The sequence below is a fragment of the Lepus europaeus genome, chromosome 6, assembly GCF_033115175.1.
Source record: "Lepus europaeus isolate LE1 chromosome 6, mLepTim1.pri, whole genome shotgun sequence".
In the NCBI taxonomy this organism is placed as follows: Eukaryota; Metazoa; Chordata; class Mammalia; order Lagomorpha; family Leporidae; genus Lepus; species Lepus europaeus.
This window is the reverse complement of record NC_084832.1, coordinates 29,879,596-29,907,555: the sequence shown is the minus strand read 5'-3', so window position 1 is coordinate 29,907,555 and position 27,960 is coordinate 29,879,596.

Here is a 27,960-nt window from a genome sequence, read left to right as displayed (position 1 = left end):
CCTCTTCCAGTCCAGCTCTCTGCTGTGGCCCAGGAGTGCAGTGAAGGATGGCCCAGGTCCCTGGGCCCTGCACCTACATGGGAGACCAGGAGGAAGCACCTAGCTCCTGGCTTCAGATAGGCACAGTGTGCTGGCCGCAATGCGCTGGCCATAGTGGCCACTAGGAGGGTGAAACAATAGAAAAAGGAAGACCTTTCTCTCTCTCTCTCTCTTTCTCACTGTCTAACTCTGCCTGTCCAACAACAACAACAACAAAAAAAAAAAGACCATGAATAATATATTATTTTTGTCCTCCAAAGATAAAAATGGTCAAGAAAATTATTTTCCCCTCAGAGAAAGTAGAATTTATTAAACGAGGTACATATACATATAATTGAAATCTAGTAAATATCAAAACTGTGAAGTATCCAATATTTTAACCTACTTGAAAAATTACCAATTAGCCTACCATAAACACATGAAGCTTGTATGCATGTTTTCAAAGTCAGAAACAAAAAACTCTATGATTCACTTCAGGTGATGAAGGCAGGGTATCAGTATCTTACACCATTTTGCCAAAACCCAATTCCAGAGTGCCAGTTAATACCTGCACAGACTCATTTCACAAGGGTGATTCCTTGGCTGTAAGGGACGTGATTATGTTTTGATGGGCAATAAGCATCGATCTATTTGTTTTACTTCATTCACTGTTACATAGGATTATTTGCTTCATTAATTGTAAAGTAATTTCAAACAGATGTTTAGTCTTCTGAGCATCATTTTTAATATGTGCATATCAAATTATGCAAAATATTTTAATATGTGCTAGTGATACTTCTGTGATCAACTTGAAGATTGAAATTTTGGAAAGAACACAAAATTAATCCTGACATCCAGATGAATTTTTCTAACGGTACAGGTATATCAGAAAGAACTTAGCTATCATTTTACATGAATTCGTTTCCTTTTTTCTACTCAAGAGTATGAGTTATTTGGTCCTCTTAATTGGGTTAAAGGTATATAATGAAATATGTAATACCATAGATACAAAAATACCAACATCTTCAAGCTCTTGTGAGAACCTTCGTTGTGGCTCATGTCTCCTTCTTTATTTTTAAAAAGAGAGATTTGAGAGATAGACAGTAGGAGCAGAGAGAGAGGCTCTCCCACTTGGTAATTTATTCCTAATGTCCTTAATGGCTGGAGCTAGGACAGGATGTGGCCAGGAGCTTGGCAGTCAATCTGGGTTTCCAGTGGGGGTAACAGAAACTCGATCACTTCAGCTATCACCTCCTGTCTCCCAGGGCTAACCTTAACAGGACGTTGGAATAGGGAACAGAGTTCGAATGTAAACTCAGGCATTCATATTTGGAAGGCAATTGTCTCAACCAATGTTAACCTCTAGGTGAAATGTCCAACCCAGGTTTCCTTCCTGCTAACCACTTGCCATACTCTTTGTTTCTTGACTAAAATTCGGATCACATGTTCATCCTAAAACATTTTATCCTTACTCTTTTGTCCAACCTACCCTTTTCCTATCTGAAGTCTCCCAGGTTAAGTGCTTAATTTTGTTAACATTTTAGAACCTGTGTTACAATGTCAAATATTTATAGAGTTCACCATCTGAAACATTAAAGAAACTTTATGTTACTATAATTTGTAAAATTAGGGCATTCTTTTTTTTAAGAAAAAATATTTATTTGAAAGGCAGAGTGACAAAGAGAGAGGGAGAGAGAGAGAGAGAAAGAGATCTTCCAGCTTCTGATTCATACCCCAAATGGCCATACTGACATTGACTAAGTAAGTCTGAAGTCAGGAGATGGAACTCCATCTGGGTCTCCTTCCTCAGTATCAAGGTCCCAAGTATTCCCACTATTTTTCTGGAAGCAGAGTAGATGGTACTTGAACAGATATTGTGTGCTAGCATTATAAATGGTGACTTAACCCAAAGTGTCACAGTGCTGGACCCAAAATACGACATTCTGTTTGTTTGTTTGTTTTTTGTTTGTTTGTTTTTTTTTAAATAGAATAAATGTCTATGTGTTAAGCTTCTGTCTGTGGTGCTGGCATGGCATAGGGGTTCATATCCTAGCTACTCCACTTCTGATCCAGCTACCTGCTAATGGCCTGGGAAAATCAGCAGATGATGGTCCAATTACTTGGGCTGCTACCCCCCACATTAGAGACCTGGATGAAGATCTGGCTCCCAGTTACATCTGGCCCAGCACTGGCCTTTGCAGCCATCTGAGAAGTGAAGCAACAGATGGAAGATTCTCTCTCTCTCTCTCTCTCTCTCTCTCTCTCTCTCTCTCTCCCTCTCTTTCTCTGTGTGTGTGTGTGTGTGTCCCTCTATATCTGTAACTTTCAAATTAATAAATCAATCTTTAAAAAATAAACAGTGTTTGTAATTATGTCTTGTACATACTTCTTATGAGTCCCTACTGCTATGTATAACATACATGGAGTTCAACTGCCTAGTTAGTTAGGAAAGCAAAAACAATATTTCATTCAAAATATAATGCTTATGGAACCCATTGCTTAGCTGACAATAAGTTTCACAATTCATAATGAAAGACATTTTAGTAATAGAATACATTTAGTTTTGATTTCTTTTTTCCTTCTTGTTAGTTGCTCTGATAATTTTCATGAAATATCGGGGCCAACACTGTGGGTTAGTGGGTAAAGCTGCCGCCCACAGTGACAGCATCCCATATGGGCACGGGTTCGAGTCCTGGCTACTCCAATTCCAAACCAGCTCTCCACTATGGTGTGGGAAAGCTGTAGATCACTCAAATTCTTGGGCCCCTGGACCCGTGTGGGAGACCTGGAGGAGGCTCTTGGCCCCTGGCTTTGGATCAGCCTAGCTCTGGCCATTGCAGCCAACTGGGGAGTGAATTAACAGATGGAAGACATTCTCTCTCTCTCTCTCTATTTCTCTCTCTCTCTCTTTCTCCCCCCCCCGCCTCTCTGTAACTCTGCTTTTCAAATAAATAAATAAATCTTAAAAATTTTCATCAAACATATTTTCCTCAACTATTTCTTATTGTCCACTACATTGTGCACTAACAGGGTATGCTCAACACTTTGTTCTCCCCTACTCTTGGTGACAAACAAGAGACCAAAACAAATACATCAACATATAAACCATGAAAAATACACAAATGGAACTGTTGACTTCTTTATCTTCCCTTTGACTTACTGAAATATGCAATGATATATAATTTTATTTCTGAACATAAGCTTTGCCTTAAATATTTCATGGAATTAAATATTATGAAAAATATGCATGGATTTAAAACATTTTCCACCAAATTTGTCTCTTAATCCTATTCCCCATGAGCTTTTAAAGTATTCTCATACTATTTTGATATTTTTATGTGTAAAAGAAAAATAGTTCTTAATGATCCTTCAAGAAAATTGACATATGAAATATTTATAAAAATAATTTGCTTGACTCGTATATAAAATATTACAATTAATGTTAAAGAAATACATATGCTCTAAGAGGTAAATGAGAAATTCTTTCCTTCTGTATCTGTGAAATACTTAGCAGTGTGCCTGTGGCTTGGTCAGTTCTTAATTAACTTCAGGGCATATCTTTATATGCACATCCAGGCATCCCAGAATTCAGCAACAGGAGAGAGCCAATATATTTTAACCAGTATCCTGCAAATTGCCATCACTTTTGTGTCATTATGTATGATTTTTTGCACAGTTGGCAACTATCTCTGACATTGCTGTACTCTGAAACACATTTCTAGTTACATAGCTATTCACAGAGCTGAAAATGCAAAAACCACAATTTCATGTAGTGTGATCTGGAAGATTTTTGCTAGGAAAATAGAAGACCTAATATAAAACCATTGTTCAACAATTAAATTCCATGTTGTTTAAGACTACTCTTTTTTTTTTCTTTTTTAAAGCTTTTATTTAATGAATATAAATTTCCAAAGCACAGCTTATGGATTACAATGGCTTCCCCCCCACCATAACTTCCCTCCTACCCACAACCCTCCACTTTCCCGCTCTCTCTCCCCGTCCATTCACATCAAGATTCATTTTCAAATTTCTTTAGATACAGAAAATCAGTTGAGTATACATAAAGTAAAGATTTCAACAGTTTGCCCTCACATAGCAACATAAAGTGAAAAATACTGTTGGAGTACTAGTTATAGCACTAAATCACAATGTACAGCACATTAATGACAGAGATCAGACATGATATTTTTTTAAAAAAATGATTAATTTTCTATGTAATTTCCAATTTAACACCAAGTTTGTTTTTTTTTTTTTTCATTGTCAGTTATCTTTATATACAGGAGATCGATTCAGTATATACTAAGTAATGATTTCATCAGTTTGCACAACAGTCAGCACAAGAGCTGATCAAGTCACTGTTTTTCATAGTGTCCATTTCACTTCCACATGTTTCCCCTTTGGTGCTCAGTTAGTTGTTGCCGACCAGGGAAAACAAATGATATTTGTCTCTTTGGGAGTGGCTTAATTCACTCAGCATGATGTTTTCCAGATTCCTCCATCTTGTTGTAAATGACCAGATTTCATTGTTTTTGACTGCAATATAAGTATTCTATAGAGTACATGTCCCACAATTTCTTTATCCAGTCTACTGTTGATGGGCATTTGGGTTGGTTCCAGGTCTTAGCTATTGTGAATTGAGCTGCAATAAACATTAATGTCCAGACAGCTTTCTTGTTTGCCAATTTAATTTCCTTTGGTTAAATTCCAAGGAGTGGGATGGCTGGGTTGTATGGTAGGGTTATATTCAGGTTTCTGAGGAAACTCCAGACTGACTTCCATAGTGGCTTAACCAGTTTGCATTCCCACCAATAGTGGGTTAGTGTCCCTTTTTCCCCACATCCTCTCCAGCATTTATTGTTGGTAGATTTCTGAATGTGAGCCATTCTAACTGGGGTGAGGTGAAACCTCATTGTGGTTTTGATTTGCATTTCCCTGATTGCTAGTGATCCTGAACATTTTTTCATGTGTCTGTTGGCCATTTTGATTTCCTCTTTGGAAGGATGTCTATTGAGGTCTTTGGCTCATCTCTTAAGTGGGTTGTTTGTTTTGATGTTGTGGAGTTTCTTGACTTCTTTGTAGATTCTGGTTATCAACCCTTTATCTTTTGCGTAGTTGACAAATATTTTTCCTAATCTGTCGGTTTCCTATTCACTTTCCTGACTGTTTCTTTTGAAGTACAGAAACTTCTCAATTTGATGCAATCCCAAATGTTAATTTTGGCTTTGACTGCCTGTGCTCCTGGGGTATTTTCCAAGAAGTCTTTGCCAGTACCTATATCTTGCAGGGTTTCTCCAATGCTCTCTAATAATTTGTTGGTGTTGTGTCATAGATTTAAGTCTTTAATCCATGTTGAGTGAATTTTTGTGTAAGGTGATAGGTAGGAATCTTGCTTCATGATTCTGCACATGGAAATCCAATTTTCCCAGCACCATTTACTGCATAGACTGTCCTTACTCCAGGGATTGGTTTTGTATCCTTGATCAAATATGAGTTGGCTGTAGATGTTTGGATTGATTTCTGGTGTTTCTATTCTGTTCCGTTGGTCTATCCATCTGTTTCTGTACCAGTACCATGTTTTTTGATAACTACTGCCCTGTATTATGTAAGACTACTCTTTTATCATTTAACATTGTATGAGCTCATTGGTTAAAGGGGAAAAATTAACTTTGATAATCAGGAATAATATGACCTTGAATAATTACTGAGTGTCTCCAAGTACCTAGTTAACTTGTTTATGAAGTAGAAATACCAGTACACAGTGAATAGACAATTGGGGTTATGCTTTTGTGGGCATGTGAGAACCTAGAAGAACTCACGATCTGTATAATTGCTCAATAAATTATAGACTCCACCTGCAATTTGAAGAAAATAATTAAGTGTATCACAATTCCTGTTTTCATCTAAATAGCCACATATCTGAAGATTCAATATTTCATGAAAGAAAACTGTGTAGGTATTTTCAGTGATACTATAAAATCAGGTAATATAAGGTGTTAAATAAAAAATACATAAAGTTCAGTATTGATACTAGTAGCATCATTTGTTTCTTTCTTATATAACAGACCTCTTAACTATTTGAAAATATAACCATTAGTCCTCTCCATCTCCAAATAGATAGTTCAAAAATTAGCATGAAAAAACTATTTATGGAAATGTTTTGAACTGAGAGCGTTTTATCAATGCCCATCATTCTCCATGATATGCCACCTATGACTCCTAAGTGAAATATAAGATCCACAGAGAATCTTCTAAATTAGTGGAAGGTGCTTTCCAGAAGTCGAACATGTCATCTCACTCAGCTATGTCCTTGCTACACTGCAGAAACAGATGGGCACATTCTGTGTTGCTTCTGGAGCCAAGAATGAAAGTAGTATCTTGTGTTCCCATCAGTTTCAACTGTAGAAGCAATTGCTGAATTCTCAGAACCTCTCTTATAGACATAAGGACCTTTAGCAATATTACACAAGCAAGATAAAATGATTTCTCCCTCCTTTTTTTCTTAGAAAAGACAAAAATCTCATTTTAATGGTAGATATTAAAATAAGACAAGAATATATGGAATCAATAGACCAACTACCAGAATTAATAGGAGCTTCTTACTAAGTCATTTGATATACATAATCCATTTTAAGGAATCAGCCATTTTTTTTCCTATATCTATACCAATACAATCAGAAAATATGCTTAAAAAGAAGATAACCATTAACAATAGCAACCCAAATAGAAAGAGCTGCCTCTAGACAGGGAGGCACACAATGGTTAAGACTATGTACTACAGTGGCAGGTGTTGTGGCACAGTGGGTTAAGCCACTGACTGGGATGCCTGCATGCCACATCAGAGTGCCAGTTTAAGACCTTGCTACTCTGCACTTTCAATCCAGGTTTCTACCAGTATACTTGGAAGGCGATATATTATGTCCCAAGCACCCAGCACCCTGCCACTCCTTATGGGGGATGCAGATGGAGCTCTTGGCTCCCGGCTTTGTTTTATCTCAGTCCTAGATGCTAATAGCACCTGGGAAGCAAAACAGCAAATCAAAGATATTCTCCCTCTCTCTCTCTCTCTCTCTCTCTCTCTCTCCATATAATCTAAAACTTTATCTTTTGAAAACCACAGCATCAGAGAGAGAGAGGGAAAGACAGAAAAACAAAGAGATTGTCCATCATCTGATTCAATCTCCTAAGTAGCTGCAACAGCCAGCACTGGGCCAAGCTGAAGCCAGGAGGTCTGAACACATAGGTGGTTGGTACCCAAGTGTTTGGGCCATCTTTTGTTGCCTTCTAAGGCACATTGCCAGATAATTGGATTGGAAACAGAGCCGTTAAGAGGAACTGGTACTGTGATATAAAATGTTGGCTTTACAAGCAGTGGTTTAACATACTGTACGGCAATGCTGCCCGGTAAGAGGTTTTGAGAATTAAGTGTATCTTCACAAAACTTCCTGTATCTCAGCTGAATGTGGATGGATATACTGTTTAAGAAAGTATTATAGATGTGGTTTATAACTAATGAGGTGAAGTATAATTGGAAAAACTGTATTAAATAGTTGCTAAAAGTATGGTAACATCCTGAAATGAGAGATATAGACATACTACAAAATAAATGACTTTGTGTGTACCACAAGCAGAATCAACCCAAAAATACTCATCTGTAAACCTAAGCTATTTATAATGGGAAAAAAAGGATCACTCCTATAGCAGAAGCAAGAACCATAGTAAGGAATCAAGATTAACACCAATCTTTTTCTGGGAGGAAGATTAAACCTTAATCAAATATGTCAGTGTTGTAATGGATCAGTGACTGATATTTGCCTAACAATGGCCATCACAACTGCTTGTTATTGAAAGAGCCTATTGTAATTTTTTTTTTTTTTTTGGAAAGGCAGAGTTAGACAGCGAGAGAGAGAGAGAGAGAGAGAGTCAGAGACAGAGAGAAAGGTCTTCCTTTTCTGTTGGTTCACTCCCTTAATGGCCGCCACAGCCAGAGCACTGTGGCCAGCATGCTGTGCCAATCCTAAGCAAGGAGCCAGGTGCTTCCTCCTGGTCTCCCAATCGGGGACAGGGCCCAAGCACTTGGGCCATCCTCCACTGCCATCCCGGGCCACAGCAGAAATCTGGACTGGAAGAGGCGCAACCAGGACAGAATCCGGCGTCCCAACCAGGACTAGAACCTGGGTTGCTGGCGCCTCAGGCAGAGGATTAGCCTAGTGAGCCGCAGTGCCAGCCGAGTCTATTGAATTAATCTATGACTGACTTTATAACTGTATATTGACTAGGTGAGAAGCATATGACTTACTTTCTTTTAGATTCAGAGAAGCCACACATGTGCCTACACCAAAAGAGCTGCCTCTATACATGGTCTTGATTTAAATACAGCTTTCTGAAATAGGAGGAGATAATATTAACATGCAGCTTTGGAGGTCACATGAGGGTGTAAAACATATAAATAATTTGTGAACTGTTACCAAGCTATGAAACATTTAAACACGTGCACAAATTCTTTAGCATTTATCCATTTGAGATGTACCCAACCTCCCTTCACTTCCATCTGCATAGAAAATGTAGTACTGTTTTATCCAAAATATTTATCAGATACTCAGCTTGATATTGTTGGATAACAAACTTTCTCCAAATATAGTGATTTTTTAAACAAAGTATTTAATTATGTCTCACAATGTTGTGGAATAGTATGTAAGTAATGGCTGCAATCTAGTCAGATCTTAGTGGGAAATTATTACTGCTTTGTTCAGTGCTTACCCATGTAACTCATTAATATTCAGCTGAAATATAAGCTGTCTTGGAGTGTTTATGATTTTAATCAATGTGATTGGAAAGGTGGACTTGTCTGGACCCTTCTCCCTTTCCAAGTAGTCTCAGAGTTTATCTATATGGTTAATCCAAGTGGGTACCTGAGATTCCTGTATTGCAACAGAAAGCTTCAAAAACATTAATGCAGAAGCTGGCATTTTTCTTGAAGTTCAGGCCAGAAATTTGTAGCACCATTTCTTCCCTATGCTATGTTGGCATTGGACGTGAATTAGTTTCTTATAAATGGAAACAAAATTTGACACAAAATAAAGATATAAGAGGCGTTACCTGATTCATATTGAGAATTATTTCCAACAAGAATATTTATAAGGTTCACAACAAAATAACCAATATTTAAAAGTCATCATGAATATGTGTATAACAAGCCACTAATAAATGTATACTGTTTACAGTACTGCTAATTCTAAGCATCCCCTAGCTGTCATGTATACAATGGTAGCATACTCTATCACATCAATACAAACAGGTGGTAATTATAAAGTGAATGAAGCAGACTGTTACTATCTCACCATGTAGATTGACCTTATCTGTTGTTTATGGAATTCACGTGAATTGCATGCACATTATTTATCAGATGTTTGAGTCAACATTTTGGAACAACGTGTGTTTTATTGTGAGAAATACTTGATTTATAATATATAGACCTATTTCAGAGACACAGAGTAAAATTGCTTATTATTTGGACTTACATCTGGAAGAACTATGCATGTCTTACATAGACCAAAAACAGAGCAAGTGCATGTTTATGTTATGTAAGCCAGAATGAAAAATGATCCATTTATCTTTCTGTGTGCATTCATGTATTTATAAGTCTTACACCAATGTGTGGTAATTGCACAAGTCAGAAAATGAAATTATTTATAATTTTATCTTAGCCATTAGCTAAAGGCATACATTTATAAATGTTTAAATGTCACTTGATTTTGTTCTGTATTTTTATATATAAGTTATACATGAAATTGGTATATTATATCCTTTGAGTTTTATCTGCCCCATTGCCCTCCTTCTCTACTAATAAAGTGCTAATAATTTTTATGCCAGTTATGTTTATGTGTCATATAATTTTAAGATCAAATTGTTCTTGTATCTTGCGATTTTCTTCCATGAAGCGTGAATGTACATTTGAAAACAGAACCTTAGGGGCAGGTGTTGTGGTGTACAGGATTAAACTGCTGGTTGGAAAGCCCACATCCCTTATCAGAGTGCCAGTCAGTACTGCCTTTCCTGCTTACTGTACAGCTTCTTGCTAATGTGACAGGGATGCAGCAGATGGTACTTCAGGTACTTGAGTTCCTGTCAGGCATCTGGGAAATGCTAATGGAGTTATTATCTCCTGGGTTCAGTGTTGGCCCATTCCCTGTTGTGGCCATTTTGGGAGTGTATCATTAGATGGAAGAGTGTCTCTCTCTTTCTCTGCATTTCAAAAGCATACTATTTTTAAAAGTTTACAAAGGTGAGGCATACATATGCAAATATATATAATTTGGATGTGAAAGATCATCTAGATAAACAAGGAGTATACAAATACATAAACACACATGCACACACACACACACACACATATATATATATAGCATCAATGTTTTACTGTTCCTTATATCACATTGAGTGTTCATCTTTTAATAGCTCTATTCTTTCTCTACAATGTTATTTCTGAGTAAGAAAAAAACATTAGGTGGGGTGTAATTTGGTGGAGCATATGTCTGTTTATTGATACAAGTGAGACAGTTTCAAAACACTAGGATCAGCCCTGTTCCTATTTCTATGCACAATTATATATTACTACATTTAGCTACATATTACAAGCTAGAACATTCAATTCTTGCTTTTTAGGTGTACTTTCTCTATCCATGAGGCCTTTTTGTAAAGCTGTATGATAATTACAGTGTGTTTACATAAAGTATACTCACAAAAATCTACGAACAAGTTTAATACGAGTCAGTATTTTTCTCAAACAATGCCTTTTAAATTGAGTTTAAGCAAACTGAAATCTCAGCATTTGCTTGCAGAATACCAATGACCAGCTTATATTTCACAATATCTAGTGCTCTGAGTTCTCAAAAAGAGAATATGTCCTACAAAATTACTTAATTCTTAATACTTTAGGCACAGAAGGCCCGAGTTTAACACTCCTTTTCTTGACATTCTCAAAAATTCAAATCTCCAGAAACACATGCAACATTTAAACTTGAACAATCAATATCTATTTTCCGATATGTAACAACTGGACTTTCTAAACATCATAATCACCAGTTTCAGATTTCAGAGAATGAAGGATTGGTCACAGTACTAATCTTTTGTTCTCTATTCAAATAGGTATTCAGTTAAAGAGAAGATATTAATATTTAGTTATAGCAAATCCTATTAGTTTCTAAAGGAAAATTTCATTATTATTGTCTTCATTTATATGTTTATATAACAATGAAGCAAAAATACCTTCCCACTGAAACAGTTTAGCAAGAAAAGATAAAATGCAGATTTAAAAAGAAACAAGAATACCAAACCTAATTGTCTGATAAAGAAAGTGCCAATAATTGGAAATCTAAATTGGGCATGGTTGGGACCAGCACTGTGACATAGTGGGTAAAGCCACTGCTTGTAGCATGGGCATCACATATGGGTGCCTGTTCCATTCCAGCTGCTCCACTTTGATCCACTACCTGCTAACATGTCTGGAAAAGCAGGTAGCTGGGTCAAAAGTGGAACAGCTGGCCTATTTGGGATGTCAGCATCCAGGCAGTTGCTTAATCTGAAATACTTTCACACTGGTCCTTCAGAAGAACTTTACAATAAACGTAGAATGACCACTATGTACTTCCTTTTGTTTCGGAAGTATTAAGATTCTTTGAGAAAAAACCTTGATTTAGTTTTTGATACCAGATCTCATTTCACTCTATGAATATTTATATACAAAATATTTCCAGGATAAGGATCCTTTTTTTTTTCTGTCAAGGGTCATTTAGCACATCAACTTCTGGTAATACAGAATTATCAACTTAAAAATTAGTCCCCTATACATTCATTGAATTTTGAGTCCTGCTGATGGTTGCCTTGACAGGGCCAGACCAAATGATTGTGCAAGCCATCTGAGAAAACAGATTAGAGTATTAGTCTGTAAGACTGGGTTCTTCTCTAATGTCTCCAAGGTCTGCTTCCAAACTCACAGTATCTTACTAAAAACCAGAGGCATGGTTCCATACAAAGGCATGTAGGCTAGAAAACATTGCAAGACAGCTGTCCTTGAGGAGCAAGCATCTACCTTTTACTTTTCTACTCTATTAGCAGCACAATACAATTGAGTTCGAAAAATATTTATTCTGTCTTTTCATATACTCAATGTATACTATATATTTAAAATAGCTCAATTTGAGTTAAGTTTTAATACGCTTGATTGCTTAATACATACTTAAAAAGTATTGGTCCTTCTCTTTATCCATGATTATTACTTTGAAATTATTACTTTGAAATTATTATGCTATTAAACATGAAAATTTTACCATAGTCTTAGTGGGAAACAGCTGAATACTCTAATTGATGAAGGTAATTTGTCTTTATGTGAAGGTCAACAAAGTTATCAGATTATTGATAAAAGGAGAATGGAATATACCATTTTCCTACATTTACATTATGTACTTTAGTGCTCATAAAAACTGACTTTTAGGGAAAGAAAATATTTGAGTATCCAGGGATTATTCAAAACTATTTACAGGTAGGAAAGGAGAGGGCCATGGTAGACATAGGAAAAGAGAGGGCCATATTAGAAACACTTAGGCATGTAAGACCTTTAGTTTATCTCCTCCCAGGGAGTGATTTGATTTATGGTCTTTCTTCTTTTCCAGTCAATGCCCATGAAAAATAACATGTTACTTACTGCCTGGATAAGTCTGGTTTCTGATCTTGCAAAAACTAACTTGATTCTGGTATCTTGTATTTATAATTTTTGTTTGGATTTTCTGATTTTATTTTCACAGCATCCATATATTTCTTTGTTTGCAACCATGTGCAAACAGCTGAAGATGGCTGAAGTGCTTGAGTCCCTGCACCCATGTAGGAGATCCAGAAGAATTTCTGGACACCTGCCCTCAGCCTGACTCAGCCCTGGTCATTGAGGCATTTAGGGAGTGAGCCAGAGGATTAGAGATCTCTCTCTTTCTTGCTCTGTGTCCCTGATTCTCCCTCTCTCTCTTTCCAATAAACAAAAATAAATATTTCTTTAAAGTTCTAAGACTCCTAAGGTAATTGTCTCTCAGCAGCTTGATTTGGATGAAATGTGGAGAAATGCATCACATATGAAGCTTTTGCACATGAAGTGCACCCAAAACAGGCGTTCAGGAAACTCATAAACTCTTAATAAAGTTATAATGGCAAAGGTCCTACCGGCAAAAACAGAAAAGACAATTAAAAGTTTTACAAAAAGAAAAGAAAAAGAATTTTAAATCTCATATGTACTAGTGTTATGAACAGGCTGAAAAAACCTATGATCAATTTCTTCTGAAAAAGGAATTATATCTCAAAGGGAAGAAACTCGAACAAAGAAAATTGTGATAAGTGCAGTATATAATGATGAACTTAGGGGTAATTCACACATAATATAAGTAGTTCTCCATCAAGTAATACTTTTTTATTTTTTCTTTATATATTTTTCCTCACAAGACAAGGGGTCTGACAGTATTTGCCTACTGCATTTCAAAAGTACCAAAAGCCAATGATTCTCAGGTTCTCATTCTTCCACTATTGGAATAGAATTGTAATTATATTATTATATTTCTGTTTCAGTGTTTTACAATGAGCATGCTTGCGAGATGAATTGCTTCCCTGTATGGTGTTCACTGCTATCAATCAAGATAAAGCCAGATTTTGCAAGGATTGACGTGCTCTTGAAGCCTTTTCTATTTATTTCCTGTGTGTACAGATCCACAAAACTTGCATGCTTCTTTTGCAGTGAATTTATTTACAGATTCCTTTTGTCAAAAAGAAATTAAATTTTTGTTTTATCATCTGAAGAAAATGAACCTATTCCAATGACTGAAAATAATGGTTCAATCCCCTTTGCTTTAAACTGCAAATAACAGTTCACTATTTGGAACTTTCCCAAGATGGATGGAGTTGTCTTATCGTGTAATAAAGTTCTTCATTCTTAGCAATATTCAAGCAGAATCTGATGACATCTCCAAAGGTGTATGTGACAGAGAGACAATTGAATGATCCATGGAGCATGTCTGTCTGGAGAAATGATGTAAAACTTTGGGAAGCCAAATACGTGATAGTCACATTGAAAATGCTATGACCAACACCTAATGGTTTATTTGGACATGGAAAGCATAGTGACAGCTCATTTAAATGTATTTCAGATCTAATTTAAGTCCTACAGTTGTGATAGGTAATGTCTTTTATATGGCCTGAAAATATTCCAGATATTCATTAATTGTGGTATATCAAATTATTTACAAATCACCACTCACTAAATATATAATCATTTAAATAAGAGCAATAGATCAGAAGGTATATCTGTCAAAACATTGGTACTTATCCCAAAACTGGCTGTGCTTTCTTTAGAAATCTTAAATTGTTCTAAAATTCCATTTCAAGCTCCAGTTATTGCATCTAGAGGACACAATGAAAATTATGTATAAAATATACAGTGATGCCTTTCTTTTGAAAAAAAATCAACAAAAACTTGAGTTCTATATTCACAACATATTTACTCATGTAAGTGAACTGAAAGTGTTACTTTAGAATTGCTTCATTGTGATTTTAAAATGTATTTGACTTACATTTTTAAGAAGTAAATTTCACTTTGAATATGGAGCTTTTCTGACAAAGTAAAAAGGAAAAAAAAAATGTGCTAATAGTAATGTTCTTCAGGCAACAAATACCCTAGAGACTTCCTTAGTGGAAAAGGCTGCTGGGGAAAAAAAAATCTATTGACTTTCAAGAGAACTGGGTAATTAACCTCCTGGCAGTTTTCTTCAGGCTATTCTGTTAGTCTCAGCACAACAATGGTAACTTAATTCTAAAAACAGAAATTAAATAGGCTTTGGAACAAGATTCTTTGGAATAATAAAGTTAATATTCTACGTTTACTAAATGTATCTATTAGGACTAACATGAAATAAGATTTTATTTCCCTGCCCTTATATCTCACAGTAGGGGATCTATTAGCAAGGAAAAGAATCAGAAAAATTTTGGCTTCATCTAATATTGAGAGCTAAGAATTATTGAAAAGGAAAACAGGAATGTTGGTGTGGACTCTTTTTGATATTTACTGTACCACAAATATTTTTTGTGTTAATTTAAAAATCTCAAAAATTAGATTTTAATTACCATGCAATGTGATACTCCAAATCATATAACAAATATGGATAGTAGTCAGAGTGTTTTAAGATACTAGTTTGAGAAATATTTTGTACTAAATAATTAAAAATATCAAAATTGGGGCTGGCACTGTGGCTTAGTGGGTAAAGTCTCTGTCTGGGCTGCTCCCATCCCACATGGACACTGATTCCAGACCCGGCTGCTCCACTTCCGATCCATCTCTCTTCTTTGGTGTAGGAGGGCCTTGGAAGATGGCCCAAATGCTTGTGCTCCTACACCCATGTGGGAATCCTGGAGAAAGCTCCTGGCTCCTGGCTTCAGAAAGGCCCAGCTCCAGCCTTTGCAGTCATTTGGGAGTAAACCCACAGATAGAAGATCTCTCTTTGCCTCTGCCTCTGCCTCTCTATAACTTTTCCTTTCAAATAAATGGATAATTTTTTTTAAAGTTTCTTAAAAAACGTTAAATGCCATATTATTCCCAAGGAGTAAAATATATATTTCTATTATGCAAATAAAATGAAGTACAGAATAGATAAGCAACCTTCCCAACATCACAATGTAGGTAAGATCAAGAGATGGAGATTGAAGTTTAACTAGATTAGCCTAAGAGTCTATGATACCTTCTGTTATGGATAGAGGGGTGCTTATATGTGGAAAGCTGCATATCGTTGTTTCATTTCTCTGGACTTTTTTATTTTCTGGTAATGCAAGATGCTTCAGGTTTACATTGCACGTTTCCTACCCTAATGCTAGAATCAGTCATGTATCCAAGGACTCTTGATTACTTTTATTAGAGAATGGGATAAGAAACCATTCAATAGGCTGTTGAGGTTTCCTTGCTTCTTGGTTGGTGCTTCCAGAGTGTTTTAGCTGAAAGGACAAGCAAATGAGTGTGTTTGTACAATTATATTCATAAATACACACACACAGATATATAGATAGATTGCGGTAAACATGAGTTTCTACATTGAAATTAACATAAGGTCTTATCAATGTCTCAAACTCTTTGCCATTACAAAACACAGTATTCCAACTTCCTTGCTTTACTTGTCTGTAAACTCCTACTCCATCCCATTTGGTCTCCATTTGTCATGCATTTACTTTGCTATTCTATACCAGATATCCGACTGACAAACTTGAGTTCTAGCTTCACTTCCGATTTGAAAGTCTTGCTAATGTGTACCCTGGGGCACAATGGTGATGGCTCAGGTACTTGGGTCCCATGTGAGAGAATGAGATGGAGTTTTGGCACCTGGCTGCTCCCTAGCCTAGCCTTAGCTATTGCAGGCATCTGAGGAGTCAACCCCTGCTTGGAAGATCTCTGACTGGCTCTAACTTTCTCTGTTTTTCTGCCTTTCAATAAAATGAAAATTAAAAAAAAATTAAAACAGGTAACTATATAACTATAGTACAATTTATAAATTTTATATATTTAGATTTTCTTGTAAACATCTGTACTGTTTTCTACAATGACTGTACTAATTTAACTATCACCAAGTGAACAAAGGCTCACTTTTTTCACATTCCTGATGCACTTGTTATTTTTTTTTTCTTTTTGATACAGGCTATTAAAACTGGAGTGAAATGGTATCTCACTGAGGCATTATCATGCATTTCTATGATAGTGATGTTGAGCATTTTTCATACACTAATTGGAAAAAGTTGCTGGATAGAGAATTGTAGTTCTTTCTTTCCCCTTTCTACTCTTTAAAAAATTCACTACAAAATATACTTGACTGCATTGTTTATGATGAAGAGTCCTCATTTCATACCTTCAATCCTCTAGAATCAACATGGTTTATCTTGCTTTCTCTAGTTTATCTTTTTGTATCTAACCAGTTTGAACATATTATTGCTTGGTACCTATTTATGAGTAATTACCTTCTGTATATTCTGATTTTCTGAATCAATGCTTGGTTTCTATCATTAATTCTGAAAAACTATTTATAATTTTGCTTCAAATGTTTCTTGGACTACAGTTTCATTTTCTTCTATGAATTTTTGAATCATACACATGACATTCTAAGAAGCAGCATTACAGTTATTGGATATTATATTTACTTAGTATCATATCTTTTTGTATTTTTAATTCAATTTGACACACTTTTTTGTCATTGGTCTACTGTCATGCTCACTAATTTTTCTTTGGCTGTGTTCAATCTACAATAATGTGATTAATGCTAAATTGAATTTAAGATTGTAGATAATTACTTGAGATGCTGATTCCATTCCTTGAGCTATATACCCACAAGTGTGATTTTTGATGATTTTTTAAAAAAAATATTTTGAGAACTCTTCATAGTATTCCTTTTAGATTTTCATCACCAAGGTACAAGGTTTCCAATTTCTGAATATGCTTGTAATATTTTCCATAGTTTTCTATCTTTCTGCTTATATTACAAACCTGATTTTTACCTATTGTTTACTATCATTGTGTATTTTCTGTTGTTATAAGAAAATATTTGAGACTAGGTAACTTATAAAGAAAAGGGAATTATTTGGGTCCGAGATCTGGAGACCAGAAGTCTAAGATTGGAAAGCTACATCTTTTTTTTTTTTTTTTTTTTTTTTTTTAAGAATTATCGAAAATACCACATGTTCTCACTGACCTGGGATAACTAATAGAGCACTTAAAAGGCAATCTGTAGAAGTGAAACTGACACTTAAAGTAGCAATGACTTGAATTGTCTTTGTCTTGACTGTTGAGGAACAATTTTTATACTATTTGTTGAAGTATTTAATTAGCATATAGTTAAATATATGTGTATAAAGCCATTTGAAAATAGAGCTCAGTAAAAAGTAAGAGAGGGAGGAGGAAGAGGGGTTGGTAGTATGAGTGGGAGGATGGGCATGGTGGGAAGAATCATTGTGTTCCTAAAGTTGTAATTATGAAGTGTATGTAGTTTGTAACTGTAAAGCTGAATAGTTCTTCATTCAATCCTATGGACTTCCTTCTTAGGGCACAATTTAAAAACTTGCCATGGGACCCAAAGTCCCCTTAAACTGGATGGTAAAAATACTATCTTAAATGCAAAAGTGATCATATGGATAGAATTAGCGGTCTGGTAATAACAATAGATAGAATTAAAAAGGAGTGAATGCTCCAACATGAGAAGTGGTCCACACAGCAGGTTCATAGAATGATGATCACTTCAAGTAGTACTCTGACCTTATAATCAGCCCTTAAGGCATTCTGGTCTGGCTGTAAACCCATGTGAGCCTTTCAGGCATGGAAAGACAAGACATTGAGGCAAAAAAAAAAAAAAATGTGTGCCATAACTCTGGGAGTCTGATATTTTGAATTTTTCTAATGTTATTGTTTCTATCTACCCTTTATATTTTATTCTTCCCCCAAACATCCTCTAAAAATAATGCCAGTGACATACGACTCTTGTAGTTTGTATGTGTTTTTATCCTACTGGATTTACACTACTGAGGTTGTAGGTACAGGGGACAGAAAGCAGTATATAATCACATGATTAAATATCAGATTTTTAGTGGGCCTGTCTTTGTAGGCTACTGCATTCACATGATTCTCAGTTTTCCTCCCCTCCTTAAGTGAAACAGAATGTTTTATGAAGAATTTTATGGAAATACCACGTTTCACATGATAATTCTTCCCTTTCCCCTGCCATGAACAAGAAGAGATCTTTCTTGCTTCTTTACCTATACAAGCATGTTGTTCTCATGGATGTAAAATCTAGGACAATATGCTCCCCTAACTTTATAATTCCTGGGTGATTCTAGTTCTCTTGCTCATCTTCCAGCAATCCATCAAAATTGATGTGTAATTCTTTTCTTACAAATTAAGAACTGACTGTAGATCCAGCAGTTGCTGCTCTGGAAAAGCATATCTTCTCTGTGGTCCTTTGGATTCACAGATATGCTCTAGTTTTGCACTGTTGTGTGCCCAGTTATCTCATTTCCTCTGATAGGTCAAGAAGAAAACTTAATTTTGTGCTGCAATTTTTTTTTTAATTTTTGCTGCAAAAAACGTAAGGTACAACTTACACATTCTTTAAGATAGATGAAATCTATCATTGGATTTTTAAGTAGAGAAAAGTGTTAATAAAGTACAACAAATTTCCAATTACCTATTTTCAGTTTCCATGGAAAATATGTATTAATATTTATCAAATGTTGGCTAAATTGAAGTGAAAAATGTAAAGATAGTAATGACCTAATCACAAAACCTACCAGTCTTTCTTCATTCAATTAGTTGAAGAATCCTAAATGTTAGTGAAGGCAAACATGTGTAAAAGATGGGGGCACTTTCTCATGGTCTTAAGTTTTATTAAACAGCAGTATAATAAATGAGCAATTAGTTGGCCTTCCTTTTTTTTTAAATTTATTTGAAAGACAGAGTTACGGAGAGAGGTAGAGCCAGAGAGAGAGAGAGAGAGAGAGAGAGAAAAGTCTTCCATCTGATGGTTCACTCCCCAAATGACCACAATGGCCAGAGCTAAGCTGACCCAAAGCCTGGAGCCAGGAGCTTGTTCTGGGTCTCTCACAAGGGTACAAAGGCCCAAGAGACGAGGACCTGGGCACAGGGAACTGGGTCATCCTCCACTGCTTTCCCAGGCCACAGCAGAGAGCTGTTTCAGGAGTGGAGCAGCCAGGACTCGAACCGGAGCCCATATGGGATGCAGGCACTGCAGGCTGGGGCTTTTAACCTGCTGCACCACAGCGCTGGCCCCGACCCTCACTTTTGAATCAATGTTGAATTAAGTGTCTCTATATCCAGTCTTCAAATAATATGCTATCTATTCAAATATGCAGTATTATTACTAAAACAGCAATCTTTTATAAAACAAAACAAATCATGAAGAGATAGTTCTGTGTCTAAAAATATAAATATATAAATAGATAAATATGTTGATAATTACCTATAATTAGATAGATATAAAATAATTCAATAATTTTCCTCACGTTTGACTATAAGAATAATATGTCCAGATACCCAAATGCACTATATTTTATAAAGCTTTCTTCCTTCTATTTTGAGTCACAAGCATTTTGTTTTCAAAAAAGCCTCCTTTCCACTGTTATAAATTTAAAATTTTGACTCCAATGGAACACCAGTAGAGTAGCATGAATTCTTCAGTATAGTCTCAAAAAGAAAAAGAAATAACACTGAAAAATTAATTAATTAAAACACAAAAATGATCAATGGATTTTATGGAACCCACATAGAAAAAATAGAAAAACAGGTTTTTATTGATTTATTTTACTCAGGTTTTCATAGACACAATTCTAAGAATATAATGATACTTTCCTCCCTTCTTCTTTTTCTCTTCCTCCTCTCCCCCCCTCTTCCTTTTAAAAAAAATCGCAACAACATATTTTTAATTTACTTTATAATTACAGGCTTAATGCTCCACTAAATAAAGAGTTCAACAAATAAAAAATATAAAGGCACTTTCAGCAGGAATATTGACAAGGGTCATAAGCAATTATAAAATCTTGAAATGTCTGTTTCACTCATATATATCTTCGATTTGTTCTCTGTATATAAACTACCACACAGATTTACAAAAACTGCATTTTCACATTTGAACTCATATGTCAATCCATTCAAAATAAAAGAATATTTTCCTCAATAGGCTCAATATTATTTGACCACAGCTGACAAAGTTACCATGTATTTAGATATCTCAATTGTTTTAAGACCTTAGAATGTGGTAACAATTCAATAAGGAAAAATAATCAGATTTTCGAACATTATATTAAATTGCAGAAACACAGTCACTATAAAGGTAAGCCACTAATATCAAATAATTGTTGAACCTCTGAATGAGGAGTGGAGTATTTTCTTTAATTTCTTCTAAGATTTTGAGGAAAATAATTTGTTAAGATGAAGTAAAATCTTATTAATAGATCAATTATTTAATTTAGGTGTGGTCTAATTAAAAATTTAAGGAGTGAATGATTTTATGAGAGTAGTGAGAATGTATGGCCATTGAGTCTATAATCTCTCTGTTAATTCTATCAGACCTTCAATGACAATGAATTGCAATTGAGTGGCATTTGTGGTATATGATAATAGTTCAGATGACTAGAAAATGGTGCTGAGACTATTCTCTTTAAGTTACATAAACCTGCGTGAGCTTATGGCCATCATTGTTTTCCTCATACTATTATTCAGGTGTTCAAAATAAAAGAATAACTCACTTTAAACAAATTTAAAAATAAATGTAATCCAAATATTTGAAAATAGTATTGACAAAATAATTTTGGATTCTATCTATAGAGTATTAAGAAGTCATATAGAATCTTGAATGAAAGCCTTTCCTGGAATATATAGCAAAGCACAAAATATAATCAACTGTGAGACTGAAAGTTACCCATAATTAAATGGGATTGGAGTTGAAAAAAAAAAAACCCTCTTTTGTTTCTCACCCTCTTTAATACCTTTTCTGTTCCTGCATTCGTTCTGCATAAATATGTATGTGAAAATTATATATAAAAGCAACAGTAGGAACTTGACATTTTGTAGTAATAAGAAGACAAAAGCTGTATTATATTCTCACTGTGTTATTTTTTCAATCTGTTCAGCACAGTTCCATTTTCAGTCATAACTGCAATATAAGTATGTTCGAGTAAAGATATTACCTTTCTCCTTTTCACTGCCACTTCTACGCGCCCATGGCTTGACATTCATCTTTGGATACCACAGAGTCATTGTAAACTACATTAAAGATGACATTCTGCACTGTCAGACATTTCCAGAGGTCTAAGAGTCAAAAGTAAATTTATTTACTATATTTTCTTTTTTGTTGTTGCAGTTGGCTTCAGTATATGTATTCCAAGCCTATATATATATAACTTATTCATATGCAAGCTGTGCAATTTCATTTACATTCTTATTGAGTTCAGACAGAAAGTGCCAGGTAGGAACCAAAGTGTATTTAGAGCTCTCTATTTTATTGTCAGCACAAAGATTTACAAACATATCTCCTCAAAATATGCACATGCATAACTCCATGCTCTCCAATGCTGGCCAATAAGTTAGGTATTAGAAATGCTTACAGTGGTTTTTTTACAATATGACTTTCCCCTCCAGTATTCTATCATTTTCCTACATGAAAGATATCAAAAAATGAACAAAGTCACTTTCCCAAAGGGATACTAAAAGTAAAAATTATATGCTTTATTTCTTTGAATAAGTCCTTTGCAATCTGGCCTCACTCTGTATTTTAAACAACAGATATCTATCCAGCATACACTTACTGCAAATCCCCATGATTTTACAAATCTATGAGATGGAGAGGACCCACGTTATGGCATACTTGGTTAAGCCACCACTTAAAATGCCAGCATTCCTTACTGGAGCACAAGTTCAAGTCCCAGCTGCTTTGCTTCCTATCCACGCCCCATGCTAATGTGCCTAGAAAAGAAGTAGAAGGTGGAATAAGTGTTTGAGGCCTACATGGGATACCCAGATAGAGTTTTGGGCTCCTGGCTCAGTACCAGCATTTGCCATTTGTGGAGTTAACCAGCAGATGGAAGATCTCTATCTCTGTCTCCACCTGTTTCTCTGGGTCATTCTGCATTTCAAATAAATACAACAAATGCTAAAAAGATTTTGTTGTCTGGGTATTGTGAGACAGCCAGACCAAGCCACAACCTGGGACACCCGCATTTCATTTTGGAGTGCCTGTTCAATTCCTGGTTACTCAGTTTCTAATTCAGTAACCAGCTAATGGGCCTGGGAAGCAATAGACAATGACTAAATATTCAACTTTGGTCATCCATGTGGAAGACCTGGATGGAGTTCCAGGCTCCTTGCTTAACACTCTAAAAGCAATGTCACAATCATTCGGGGAGTAAAACAGTAAAACAATGCATGAGTGATTTCACTCTCCTTTCTCTTTCTCTCTCTCTCTCTCTCTCTCTCTCTCTCATTCTACTTTTCATATATATATATATGAAATATGTATATATATTTATATATTTATATATATTATATATATATATAAAGCAAATAATGGATCCCTGTCTTCCCAGTGATCATGTGGTATTTTACTAAGTAATATTTTCTTGAAATCTTGAGTTGTGAAAAATACTAAAAGTAAGATGAAGGTAATTTTTGAAGTATTCATTTACCTAATCTTTACTGTGAAAAATAACAATGGTAAAACATTCAGACCTCACTAATTGACACCTGAAACACCCATAATCTTCTAATTTTGGGGAAATAGACCAAATTCTTCCTGTAGAAATTAAACTCAAATAATTAACAGTGTACTTTCCCAGAAACTCACAAAACTCTAGCCAACATTTTAAGCGCTAGCTTTTCTCCAATTAGATCTATCTGTGCTGATACCATATCCAATACAGAAATCTGCAGTGACTCACAGTGTTTGCTGTGATGGAAACTTACCTTGTTATGGCTACATAGGACATCTGAGCCCTAGTTCAATTCTTTCATTTTAGAGATATAAGCTTGATCTGAGAGATCGTGACTTTCATTTGTTCTCTCATTCAGCATTTACTCTTGTGTCCACCTTATTTCAGGAACAATAGCAAACACTATGTACACATGTACATAGTGTACACAGATGTACACATGAATGAATAATGCTACTGTATTTTATTATATTGTATTATATGAGTCAACATAGATATTTAGATGAATACATGATGGACATACACAATCCAGTGTTGAATAGTATATACTTTTAAGACAACTAGTGTGCAATTCTGTATTACCTTACACTTTAATGCTTTTGATCTTAGAGACGTATTTCATCTTTGATTCAGATTTTATTATCCATCACTTGTGGATAAAATGTCTTTCAAAAATGTCAATGATGATTAGTTCATATAAGGTATATGAATTGTGTCTGGTAGTATTATATGCCACTTTTCAAACATAGGATTCCTTATTGATGTGTCTGAACGTGTTGGAGCAGTCATGGTAGCTATTGTATGAACTATATGGGTGTCTTTATTTATTTTATCTTTTAAAATTTGTATACAGGGAAAGCAAATTCATATTTTGAGTTGTAAGAGTATTATTTTTATTCTAGTGTGAGACAGCCTATGCAGCAGAAGTAAAAGAAATCCCATCTTTATTAAGGTATTGGGAACAAAAATGAGATGAAATAAAATTTAGGTTTTAGTTCTTTGAATTTTATTCATTAATAAAACAGGAATTCATCTTGATCATAATCTCTGGAACTCTAATTCCTAAGGGCTTTGTCTTTCAAACATATTTAACATTAAACTCTATTTTTTGTATAATATACTAATTTTAGCATGTAAAAAGTTTTTTTTAAAGTTTGTGACTTCTCTGTTATCAGTTTTATTAATGGTGTTAACTTATAATGTCATTTAATGTTATATAAATACTTCTGATCAGTTTTATGAGATAAAATGTTAGGAAGAAATTTCTTTAGAATATAAAATAGCAAGGTGGTCTTCTTTTTTTATATGAGAATCCACATGTTTTATTTATTTATATAAAGAAAACACATTTAATACATTCCATAGATACAGTTCTAAAAAGATAAACATAATTTCCTCCCTCCCCTTGTGTTCCCTGAAATCCCCATCTTTTCTTCTACCCTTCTCCTCAAAAAAACATAATTTCAATTCACCCCAAAATCACAGGTCCAATTCACCACTAACTATAATATTCAATAAGTAAAAAAGCAGAAAGACCACTGCTCCACAGGAGTACCAACAAGGGTTAAAAACAGCAATCAACTCACAAAAAGATGTCCATTCATCCTTATATATTTTTATACTCTATATTAACTACTGTACGTTAGAGAAAATATATGATATTCGTCTTTTGGGGGACAGGTTTATTTCACTAATCATAATGGAAGAATATATATATATATATATATATATATATATATATAGACTTATATATAGATATAACGTTTTCTTTACCCAGTAATCAGTTGATGGGCAACTGTGTTGATTCCATATCCAAGCTATTGCGACTTGAGCTGAAATAAATATGGAGGTACAAATAACTCTGCCATAAGATGATTTACTTTCCTTTGAACAAATTCCCAGAAGTGGAATAGCTTGATCATATCTTCAGATTTCTGAGTAATTTCATTACTGTGTCCCATAATGTTTGTACTAGTTTACATTCCCAGCAACATTTTAATAAGGTGTCATTCTCTCCACAAAGCAAAAATGCTTCCCACATTTCATCATTCAATAAGATGTTAGCAGTGGGTTTGTCAAAATGATCTTTCTGATATTTATTGGATTTTCTTAGATAATATTTGTTGAAGATTTTTGCATCTATGTTCATCAGGGATATTAGTCTATACTTCTCTTTCTCTGTTGCATCTTTTTCAGGTTTAGGAATAATGTGATGCAGGATTCATGGTTGGAGTTTGGAAGCAATCACTACCTTTCAATCAAAAGCTTGAGAACAATTGGAATTATTTTATCTTTAAATGTCTTGTAGAATTCAGCAGGGAAGCTGTCTGATCCTGAGCTTTTATTTTATTTTAGGGGAGTGTCTTTATTACTGATTCAGTTTCCATATTGGTTATTGGTCTGATTAGGTGTTCTTTGTTCCACATGACTCAATATTGTTAGATTGTATGTGTCTAGGAATCTATTCATTTTTCTAGCTTTATCAATTTGTTGGTGTACAGCCCTTTTTAGAAAATCCTGATGATTGTTTATATTTCTGTGATATCTGTTGTTACATTTCCTTTATAATATCTGATTTTATTGATTTGGGTCTTTTCCTTTTTTTATTGGGTAGTTAGTTCAATAGTTTACCAATTTTGTTTATTTTTCAAAAAAAGTTCTTCATTTCACTGATCTTCTGCATGTTTTGCTTTCAAATTTGTTTATTTCTTTCCTCCTACTATTTTTGGGTTTGGTTTGATGTTGTTTTTCTAGGTCCTTGAGATGCATTAATAGCTTAATTATTTGGTTTCTTTCCAATTTCTTGATGTAGGCACCAGTTGCTATAAAATTCCATCTTAACACTGCTTTTGCTGTATCACATGAAATTTTTTAAACTTTCATTTAATAAATATAAATTCCCAAAGTACAACTTTTGGATTATAGTGGCTTTCCCCCGCTATAACTTTCCTCCCACCTGCAACCCTCCCATCTCCTGCTCCCTTTCTCATTCCAGTCACATCAAGATTCATTTTCAATTATCTTTATATACGGAAGATCAATTTAGTATATATTAAGTAAAGATTTCAACCGTTTGCACCCACACAGAAACACAAAGTGTAAAGTACTATTTGAGTACTAGTTATAGCATTAATTTACATTGTACAACACATTATGGACAGAGATCCTAAATGGGGAGTAAGTGCATAGTGACTCCTGTTGTTGATTTAACAATTGACACTCTTGTTTATTGCGTCAGTAATCACCCTCGGCTCTTGTCATGGGTTGCCAAAGCTATGGAAGCCTTTTGAGTTCGGATCTTATTTAGACAAGGTCAGAGTCAAAGTGGAAGTTCTCTCCTCCCTTCAGAGAAAGTTACCCACTCCTTTGATGTCCCATTCTTTCCACTGGGTTCTCACTCGCAGAGATCTTTCATTTAGGTTTTGTTTGTTTGTTTGTTTGTTTTATTTTTGCCAGAGTGTTTTGGCTTTTCTTGCATAAAATACTCACATGGGCTCTTCAGCCAAATCCGAATGCCTTAGGGGCTGATTCTGATGCCAGAGTGTATCACATAAATTTTGATATGATGTATTGTCATTTTCATTTGTTTCCAATGTACTTAAACTTTAAAACATATACAAAATGGAAAAAAAAAAGAAAGAAAGAGCAATGGATAAAACACTTAAACTCTTTTCTTGGGCTCCCTAGTGTAGGCACTTCTTTTTTTCTATTTTATGTTGTTTATTTATTTGAAAGGTAGATTTACAGAGAGAGTGAGAAAGGTCTTCCATTTGCTGGTTCAGTTCCCAAATGACTGCAAATGCTGGAGCTGTGCCAATGCAAAGCCAAGAGCCAGAGCTTGTTTCGGGTCTCTCACATGGGTGCAAGGTCCCAACAACTTGGACCATCTTCTACTGCTTTCCCAGGCCATGGCAGGGAGCTGAATTTGAAGTGCAGCAGCTGTGACTTGAACTGACACCCATATGGCATGCCAGCACTGCAGGCTTTATCCACTATGCCATAGTACTGGCTCCATGTAGATAATTTTTAAACTTTTTTTCAGATTATACATTCACCCTTAACCACTAACTCTCTTGGAGGAATGAATTATCATGTTGATTTTTAATGGGGTAGCTAGTAAATCCCTTGCAAGGAGTCCTTGCTTTAGGATATATAGGAAACTTGGATCATTTATAGCAGAGATAGAAAGTTTTGGGGTGAATAGTTATACTTAAGGAGATTACTAGCAAAGTCATTTAGGTAAAGAAACCACATACTTTAAATAGCTTTGTCAGAAATATGAATGATGGGTAGAAATGCACCGGCTTGATTCCTGGATATCTCAGTTATTCAACTAAAATAACGAAAGAGGTCTATTATTTGATTCTATAAAATCTTAAAGGTTCACATAGGTTTTATCCATTTAGAATAACATGTCTGATTAAATCAGGTAATTATATAGATAATGCTGCAGCAAACTTGAAGTGCTCCCTCCTAGGAAGCCTCAGAGCAAAACATTTAGGTAATTCACACACTTGAGAGACTGGTGAATAAGTCACAATTTCTCTAGGGAAAACATGTAATGCCGAATAAAATTAGTAATATGCCTTCAGAGATCCATTTGATCCAGATTAGCAACCTATGTTTGGAGAAGAATTAAAATCAAGTCAACCTACAAATTAATTTCTA